General features: G+C 37.9%; 1 non-coding gene across 1 annotated transcript; it reads left to right on the top strand.

Annotated features, from left to right (window-relative positions):
• Nucleotides 1-1,661: 1,661 nt before the first annotated feature.
• On the top strand, nt 1,662-1,768 carry LOC115063320. Its single transcript, XR_003843172.1, has one exon. It is a non-coding gene; the product is annotated as a U6 spliceosomal RNA (small nuclear RNA).
• Nucleotides 1,769-10,354: the final 8,586 nt, after the last annotated feature.

Below are 10,354 nucleotides of genomic sequence, written 5' to 3'. Positions count from 1 at the left end.
GTAAAAATCATTTCATCTAATTTTGTTCTTTATGGAACTTTCGAATCCTTAGGTTCCCCATGGCCACAGTGAACTGTACTTCCCTGAGGAAGGAGGGGAGGGAGAAGAGACCCTTCTTTATTTCCTCTTTTCTAAATTCATCGTATTGCTTATATATAAGCACCAGAAGGATCAGAAGTTGACAAGAGTATGTTATCAATTTTAACTGCATCACTCTTGCAATATTAGATCAGTTAGAGACAGTGTACATTCAGCAGAAATCATTGAAAGTGTAAAGTGTCTCCATGTAGCATGGCAACTGCATGGCTTTTCTTTTTCTTAAAGAAAAGTCATGTTTTCTTTGGAGACTATTCTAAAAATAGAAATAGAAAATGGCTTTGTGATGAGGTCTTCCATGGATGACTGTTATAACATAAATCAGATTTCTAAAAGTTTAAAAATTTATTCAGGATGAGGGTTTTTTCCCCTAGCCCTTGAATTTTAAAGTAATACCAATTATATTATACTATATTATATTTTATGCATATGTCAGGCATCATGTTATAAAATTCACATTTCTGATGTGATTCAGATCTCTAGAAAATTAGTCCAGATAATATATACTCTAAAAATGAAAGAATGAGAGGCTTTAACTGAGCAGCTTTTCTCTGAGACAAAGGGCAGTGATGGAGGATGGTGTTTGCCTCAGAGGACAAGGTGCTGAGGAACCTTCTCCAGGTATTGCTTCTCTTTCATATCTGGACTGTAGTTTATCATCTTGCTTGGTGATTTGTGCTGGGCAGATGCTGAGTTGAGTATATGGCCATAGTTTCTTTACCAGAGAAGCTGGATTCCTTGGGCACTAATAGAAGGAAAATTAATGCTAATCACCCTCCTTTAAAACTCTGTAAAAGTCCAGCTTAATGGCTCCATTGTAGACTATATATCCAAATATTGTATATGGGAAATGAAAATTGGTTGGTTCATTTATTTTTGAGACTCTGGTTCAGTGTAGCTCAGACTAGCCATGAATTCTTGACCTTCCTGCCAGTAATTCCTGAAGGTTAGGAATCTGGGACTGTGCCACCACATCTGTGACTTTTACCTTTGGGGATGAAGATTTCATGGTTTTTGTTGTTGTTGTTGTTGATGTTGTTTTTGCTTCTACCAAACATAATAGTGTTGTTAGTCCTCCTTCAGGTTAAAACAAAAAAAAAATGAAATATCAAAAAACCTCCTTATATATTTTTCTCTCTTACAGAATTTTCTAAACTGGCTCAAAACTTGGCAGGAAGATTTAATCTGGGATGAGTTTGCATCTTCTACTACTGATCTTTCTGAAACAGACTAGAACATCCTCAATTTGATTTCCTCCAGTTATTTACTCTAACTGTTCTCTTTCTCTCTCTCTCATTGCTAACTTTTATCTTTTATCAAATAAATGATAATCATGAGCAGCATCAAAATGCTTTTTTTTTTTGGTATGAACTGATGATGAATGTATAGGCAAATCCATGGAGATGCATACTATTCTCAGGTACTTCCTTGAACTCTATTCAATAATTGGACTATAGTTTTATCTGAAAGATTATCACATTCATTCCATGATATAAACACAGAATTGAAAGTCTGAGAAAAATCTTTAAATAATATCTATATCTTTAAATAAGACATAAATATGAGTGCTCGCTTCGGCAGCACATATACTAAAATTGGAACGATACAGAGAAGATTAGCATGGCCCCTGCGCAAGGATGACATGCAAATTCATGAAGCGTTCCATATTTTTATTTGAAATGTAAATGAAGAAAATATCTAATAAAATAATAAGAAGAAAAAGAAGAAAAAAGATATAAATATTAGTCATATCACTAGAGGCCTGAGTTTTAATATTAATATACTATATTTTCAATATTAATATACTAATCAAGTGGTTTAAGTGTTCAGATTCATTCCTGTAAATTGTTTTGAATTATTATTATTATTATTATTATTATTATTATTATTATTTGTAGTGATTTAGAGGTGACAGTGATGAAATAAGCTCCTGAATCTGCTACTGACCTGACACAGGCAACCAGACTTTGAAGGTTTTAGGACTGAACTTGTCATTAACGTAGCAAATGAATTCTGGTGTTTACCAAACTACAAAACATCAGATGGGATCCTTCAGTGACAGTGATTAAATGAGACAAAACATTAAGAATCCCTCACAGTTTTGTTTAGTGCACCAAACAAGTTTAATATATGACATCAAGCATCCCCCCTCTCAGCTAAAGAATAAGCACTGTTCAATCAACAATTACAAATTTTGTTTCTTAGGCTTCTGTCTTTTTAGATAAGCTTCATTAAAATTCCAGATATTAGCATTTTATTCTCCCCGAAAGCATCAAATCCACAGAAATGTCTTGTTTCCCTGATAACTTGCCCTCTTTTCTGACTCAAGAACAAATGCTATGTTAACATTTTTGCAAAGGCACCTCCACTTCCTGAAATTTCTACTAGTGTGCTACTTCCTTGATTGACTAATGTGATAAACTTTCCTAGATTTTTCAGTTATAACTGAACTCCTGTTAGTCACCATAGCAAGTTGTGAAACAAACTGCAAAGTTAGAATGGCTGTTTTATGTGACTATAACTTGGTCCATTATTTGTTTCACTGACTGGACTAGAAATATATTCATCATTTGTCATAGGTATACAGGTAGTAGTCTAGGGGATTACTGACCTCATGCCATGATGTAACAATAGAATTGAAAGTCTGGGAAAGACAGAAGACACACAAAAAAGAAAAGGTAACAGATTTCTTGTCAACAGCTCCCATCTGTATGGGTGGGGCTATAAAGCAGACTTCTGGTAAACAGACTCTGGGTTGGGTGTTTTATTGGGTCTCTTAGTTCTTCCTTATTTCCTATTGGGTCTGCTTTGATACCTGTACCCAATTCCTTCTCACTGTTCTCTTCAGAGTGTCTTCTGGGAATAAGAAGCTAACATCTTAAGAGAGCCTGCTTTCACTTTCCTTGTTTACCAATGTCCCTCTAACTTTCTATCAGTTGAGTCTCAGCCATTTTCCAGGAACCCTGTGTCTGCAGTGTTGAAGGCTTTGTCTTTATTTTTGACTTTCTGATCAGAATTCATCAGTCAGATTTCTTAGCCACTATAGTGCACTCAGTTGGTTGATAATCCTTAAGGAGACTTTTGATTATTATAACTATGACTTTTGGGGCTGGAGAGATAGTACTTGCTGTTCTTGTAGACAACCTGGGTTTGGTTTCCATGATCCATACAATGGTCCACAAACATCTGTAACTCCAGTTCCAAAATGATTTTCTGGCCTCTGCAGACACTACTTATATATGTGGGAAATGTATACATTTGCAGGTAAACACTAATACATATAAAATAAAAATAATCCTTTAAAAAGATTGTGTTGGGTACTTTAGAGCCTGGGTTGCAGTTTCAGTGAAATTGAAGCTGTTTGGATTTTCTCAGGAGTAGGAAAATAGCAAGAGTTCACAAGTCTACCATCAAAAGTAAGGCCAGGAGCAGATGACCTTACTGCTGGATTTTACCAAACCTTTAGAAAACTGGTGGTAATGCTCCTTAATTATTCAAAGTTTAATGAGAGATTATCTCTCAAAACTCATTCTAGAAAGCCAAGTTACCTTTTTTACCCAAACTAGACAAGGACACGACAGTGAAAATGAAAAAGGAAAGAGTAGTTGTTAATGAACATCAATACAAAATGCAAAAGAATTTTAAAAAAATTTAATATCCATATCACTTCATGATAAAAGTCCTAAACAAATTATATCTAGAAGGCATGTATTTCAACTCAAATCCCATTACACTTATTCAGTATATTACCATAACTCTTCTCTTGAAGATTTAGGTAAGGTAAAGAAATCATAGGGATATAAAAATAAGGGAGGAAGTATGACAACCTGTTTGTAAACGGTATGATTCTTCACATAGAAACATCTAAAAATTCTAACAAAAGACTCTTGGAACTGATAATTTAATTCAGTTAAACACCAGGATGCATATTCATACAGAAACCAGTATATTTTACCACATTAAGAGTGGATTTGTCAGGCTGGAGAGATGGCTAAGTGGTTAAGAGCACTGACTGCTCTTCCAGAGGTCCTGAGTTCAATTCCCATGGTGGCTCACAAACATCTGAAATGGGATCTGATGCCAGCCGGGAGCTCCATCATTAAACTGCCGTGTGTGTTTGCATCAAGATGGTTCCTCGAGTTTCCTTGTGTGTGCTCTTTCCCAAGACTCGAGTGGGGCTCCCTGAAAGGGGGTCCTACACACCAAGTTGGAAATTTAAATGAAATAGTGTAACTACTAGATATACCACATACCAAAAGTAAATCAAGATCAGATAAGTAGTTTAAATGGACCTATAACCCCTATTTAAATAAAGTCAGCTGTTAAAAGTCTCCCAAACTTAAAAAAAAAAAAAAAATCCCAGGTCCAATTTGTCTCCACACAAAATTCTACTAATGTGGCCACCTCAACTGGGTTCCTAAAATGGAGGCTGGGGCTATATGGAGAGTAGACAGCAAGAGAAATAATGAGAGCAAGACAAAATTTTCTGATCAAGGCCCAATGTTTACTTAAGAGTCTGAGCTTATAAAGGAAGAAAGCCCATCCCCTGCCATGCCAGTGTCTTGATGCTTTGTAGCCAGCCTGTCAGCACTTGGTCCAGGGTGTTGCTTATCTATGGAAGACAGGTTTCAGCCTCTCAGCAGGTAAGGCATCTTAGAAAAGAACACAGGTGGCAGAACAATAGATCTATCTAGGTTGGAAGACTTCACCCTAAGTGGTCTCAATGGTGGACTCCACCCTAGGTAGTTCACAATGGCAGAACAGGTTTAAGCCAGCCTGCTCAAGGCTGAGAGAAGCTACAATCCTTCCCTAAATATATAATAAAAATTAGCTAGACTGGGGCATAAAATTTACTTATGCTCCATGGTCCTGCCTGGGAATTTTGGTGGCTGGCAGCCATGCCTGTCTTGGGACTTTAGTCCTCTATGAACTTATTCTTATATGTCCTGGAGGCATGTGCAGCTTGCTTGTGTTTATTTTGCACAAACAGGTTTCTATGGTGTTATTATGAATAAACCACAGCCTCTTGGGACATGCCTCTGTTTTAGATTGAATAATTCAGAGACCCAGTGGCCCATCATTGGCTGCCAGCCCTCATAGCACACCTTTTTCCCAATCAGACCAAAGCCACAATATGTACTCAATGCATCTCTTCATAGCGATGAATTTCTGCCACTTAAACTTGCTGAAGGGGAGTCTGCACACTTGCTGAAGATGAGCCTGCAGGGAGGTAACTGACCTGCTTGAAATAAAAAGCTGAGAGTTGAAAAGCAACAGAATAAAGGCTGTCTGTGGGGGAAGTGAGGTACTCTATTTAGATGCAAATTAGCAACTATCAAGCTCAAGATCTGGCCTCCAGGTGTGGGGGAGGTGGCTTTGGGAATCAGCAGAAAAGCTGTTAATTTGAAGGGAAAAAATGGAGGTTGTGCTCCAAATTAATGATTCTGTCTAAATAAAGCTTTTTAGCCATCATCAAGATTAGAATCATACTTACTAGAAGATTCAGGGTCTGTGTCCACTTGACAAACCAATATTCCAGGCAGCCATCATGCTCCGTCTTCTTTTTATGAAAAAAGACACAAACAGAACTTCTTCCCCAAATAAAAATGGTCTGGACCATTCCACGTATTTGTTAGGGGGTTCTGCCATTTAGCCATGACATATGAACTGAAAGTAACTAGATGCCAGTGGGGATCTGCTGCTGACTGACTTTAACATCAGTTTGCAAAAAATTTAAAACAAGTAAGACAAAAGCAAGATGTGTTTTTGGTTATCTTGGGGGTTATAATTGCCCCTGTTTTATTTTCAAAAGCCAGTTTTTCAGAGTGTGATGAGTAAATGTTCAACAATTCCTTGTCCCATTGAGTTATAAGGAATTCCAGTTTTATGTTTGATACCAAATTGCTTACAAAATGAAATAAATTTGTTGCCAGTGTAGGATAGCCCATTATCTGTATCAATGACTTTAGGCAATCCCATAGCATTAAAGGCTTATAAACAATGATCAATTATATTTCTAGAGGCTTCTCCCATATGTAGAGAAGAAAAAGAAATCCTGAACAAGTGTCAATACAAACATGTATATATTTTAATTTTTCAAATTCTGCATAATTAGTTACATCCATTTGCCAAATATGATTGAGCATAAGGCCTCGTGGATTAACCCCTAAATGAGGAACTGGAGATGATGTAATATATTTGGTGCATTGTTTTACAAACATTCTTGACTGTTCCTTAGTGATCTTATGTCAGAACCTTAAGGTATAGCTAGAGAGATGAAATTTATCATGATCACTTCTAGCCAATGCAACAGAATCTGAAACTAAGGCCTCTCCTATTAGAGCTCTGTCAATGCAATCATTGCCAGCAGCTAAAGGTCCAGGTAGACCAGAATGAGCTCGTATATGAACAATATAAAACAGATTTTTTTTAGAGCAAAAATGATGTTTTGCAATTGTGAAAACAGAGATCCTGCTGGTGTATTAAAATTAAGTGTACCACAAGTTTCTAGCAAAGGAATTGATTGAGCAACATATAAGCTAGCAGTAAAAATATTAAAAGTATCACTCACAGACTGAAAAACATTCAGTACCTCTGTCAGCTCTGCAAACTGAGCTGAGAGCCCAGGAGTCTCTATGACTACCTATTGATTATTCATAAGATTTTCAGCTTGCCCTTTAGAGGAGCCGTCTGTAAAAATCAAAAGAGCATTATACAAAGGCTGTAAAATGTCATATTAGGAAATATCACCTTATGTACATTTAAAATTTTTATCAACCTATCTTGAGGATAATGATTATCTATAGTTCCTATAAATCCTATGTGAGCAAGCAACCGATCTGTACTATGCTGCTTCAGCCAAGTATCTTGATCTATACTATAAGGTTGAACAATGATATCTGGCTCTTTGCCAACATAAGTTAGCACCTACTTCCTTCTAAGTATAATCATTTGGGCTACTGATTCATAATACGGCAGGATATTACATTTAGGAGATATCTTTGAATTTATCCACATTAGAGGAGGNCTTTGCCACAACAATCCTGTAGACATATGAATTATATTAAAAATTAACAGATGTTAAGGCAAAGAGTAATCTATATAAGTAACAAATTGTTCTTCAATAGCTCTTCCTACTTGTTGTTAGGCCAACAATCCTTCTGAGGTTAACAATCTAGGAGAGGTAGGCTTGGGACACCCTTTAAGAATATCAGATAAAGGTTTCAATTCCCCTGTCGTAGGCTGTAAATAGGGGCAAAGCCAATTGACATCACCTAACAGTTTTTGAAAATCATTTAAAGTTTTTAAGCTGTCCCTGTGAATAACTATCTTCTGGGGAAAAACAGCTTGATCTGTAAGTTTAAAACCCAAATAATTAAAAGGATCATGAGTCTGTACCTTTTCTGGAGCTATTTGCAGTCCTTTATCAGCTAAGGCCTGTTGTAAATCTCTATAACATAAAAGCAAATCCTGAGGCTCTTTCCCCACTAATAATGAACATTGTCGTCTTACAGGCTGAATGTTTTGTGCCACAAACTTTTGACATAATGTAGGACTATTAGCCAGGCCCTGGGGGAGAACTGTCCATTGATATCTTTTCATAGGTTCCTTAAAATTAATAGAAGGAACACTGAAAGCAAATCTTTCACAATCCTCAGAGTGCAAAAGAATAGTAAAGAAACAATCTTTCAAATCTACCACAGTTTTATAATATCCTTTAGGAATGGCTACTGGAGATGGAAGCCAAGCTTGTAAAGCTCCCATAGGTTCCATGGTTTTATTAACCTTTCTTAGATCTTATAACAATCTCAATTTACCAGATTTTTTTTTCTTGATAACAAATATTGGAGTATTCCAAGGAGACTGAGATTCTATTAAATGCCCTACCTCTAATTGCTCCTGCACTAGTGAAGAGGTGGCTTCTATGATCAACCCACACCGGAATATTACTAAGCCATTGAATTTTATCAGCATAGGATGAAGGCGAGATAGTGGCCATTAGTGAAAATACCCCAAGTCTCTTGTGTTAGAGTGAGGTTTAGGACCTTCAAAAGTCTTGATACCTTGTCCTTCCTTTCCTAGCCCCTGACCAGGCAAATATCCTTGTTTTAGTATCTGCTTAGTCACTGCCTCATTAGGACTGCACATTATAAGGCCCATCTGTGACAAGAGATCTCTTTCCTAGGTGGTAACAGGCAAGTTTGACATAACATAAGGCTGAATTTGTCCTGAATTGCCTTCCTCATCTCTCCATGTTAGCAATTTAGAGCTTTGTTTTGGGTTATTGGCATAACCAATTCCTTGGAGGTGAGTAAGTGTATCAGACAAAGGCCAAGTTGAAGGTCAACTTTGTCCTCTAATAATTGTTGCATCATCTCCAATATCTATTAATCCTTCAAAGCTCTTTCCTTCAATTATCAATTTAAGGTTAGGTCTCTGATTAGTAATAGATTGAACCCAGTACACATCAGAGGAACCAAAGCCACTCTGTCCTCTCTCATTCTTAACAATTCTGGACAGTAGCAGATGCAAGGGAACTAAGATAAGTTGAACAAGTCTTTGATTAGCAGGTAGAGTTATAATACCATGAGGGGAATCGACCATAAGTTTAATTTCTCCCTCATAATCATTATCTATAACACCTCGATAAATCTGCAGACCTTTTATAATAGAACTCCTTCATCCTAAAATAAATCCCCAAGTTTCTGCAGGTAGAGGTCCAAAAACTTCTGTAGGCAGAGTTTGAACTCCCATTTCTGGGGTTAATACTGCATAGGTGGTAGAACTGAGATCCAATTCTGCACTTCCTGGGGTTGCCCTGATAAATTCAAAAACAGATTTCCTTGGCTCAGCAGCAGCTTCATGGCCCCATAAATTGCTTGCTGTGGATATCTCTGGGACTGAGGCTGGCCCCTCTTTTCCATTCCCAACACAGGATGGCCCTGATTATCTGTCTTAGATTTACATTCCCTGGCCCAGTGGTTACCCTTCCTGCATCAAGGACAAACTCCTGGAGCATAGCCTAATTGCCTGCTCTAGGCATCTCTATTCCTAGGACAATCATTTTTAAAATGACCCAAACTTCCACGCTTAAAAAATGCTTTATTCCCTCGTTTCTTTGCCAGCATTGCTTGCACATGTTTCCTTGCAAAGCATCGGCCAAGGCTAAGCCCTGATTATATGGAGGTTCAATCTCTGCACAAAGACAAATATACCCCCACTAAGTTGTCTGTCCTTTGTGAGGTTCAATAGCAAAGCAACACACTGCATTAGTTTTATATTTTGAGCGGATAAACCAAGCAGCAGACCAGGCCAAGGTGTTCCATGTGAGAGAGGTTTATTATGAGGGAATGGGGGGGGTGGCAAAGCAGGTAGAAGAGTAAAGAAGAAGAGAGAGAGAAGAGAAGAGGAGAAGAGAAGAGAGCGAGGAGGGGGTGGCTTCCTATTTTATACAGAAAATGACATCACACCAGTGAGGGTGGGAACTGAACCAGGTGAGTTGTGGGATTGAGGGTCATTGTCCTGGCAATGCAGATCAAGGGTCACATGGTTAGGCTGGGGTTGGAGTATCCTGGTGCTAACATTCCTCCCTTCTTGTTATTATAAAAAGAAGGGGAGAAAAAGAGAGAGGAAACCAATGTTGAAGAGGGAATAGAGGTGTCCTGTCTCTTAAGCTACTTCGTGCTGTTTAGGAGCATCATCAATTTTCAGGGTATATTTGGTCTTCACCATTGGAGTTTGTATAGCAATCATCTGAATCAGGTTCTTCTATGGACACTGATTTCTTTGTGGGCAGCGGCTGGTAGTCCTGTAACAGGAGCTGAATAACAGCTTGGTTAGAAATTTTTGTACTTGTCACTGAAGGAATGTACAGACAAGATTAATAAGAGAAGGGGCGATTGAGACATATTGCCTCTGGATGTGGACAGTACTTACTGGGAGCTGGGCTGAGTTTTGTTGTAAAGCTTACCAGCAACTCCTATTCCCACCTGGGATCCCATGTGTCTCAAATGTAGAGGAAAAGTGTCTTGCAGAATCAATAGAAGAAGTGATTAATCAGTGATCTTAGCATGTGTATCTCACAAGACCAGTATGGGCAGCCCCCATACTCATCCGGCCATTTTCTGCAATAATCTTTTGTCTGGTCAAAGAGAAAACAGGTATGAAGATCATAATATGCGGATGGAGCCACAGATATAGGAATGATGGCAATCTGGATTAGCTCCTGACACCCAGCTATGGAGCAGTTTCCTGATCC

This window comes from Mus pahari, unplaced genomic scaffold (assembly GCF_900095145.1).
Source record: "Mus pahari unplaced genomic scaffold, PAHARI_EIJ_v1.1 scaffold_9294_1, whole genome shotgun sequence".
Classification (NCBI taxonomy): Eukaryota; Metazoa; Chordata; class Mammalia; order Rodentia; family Muridae; genus Mus; species Mus pahari.
Note: the sequence above shows the minus strand (reverse complement) of the source record. Positions and strands in the feature narration are given on the sequence as shown.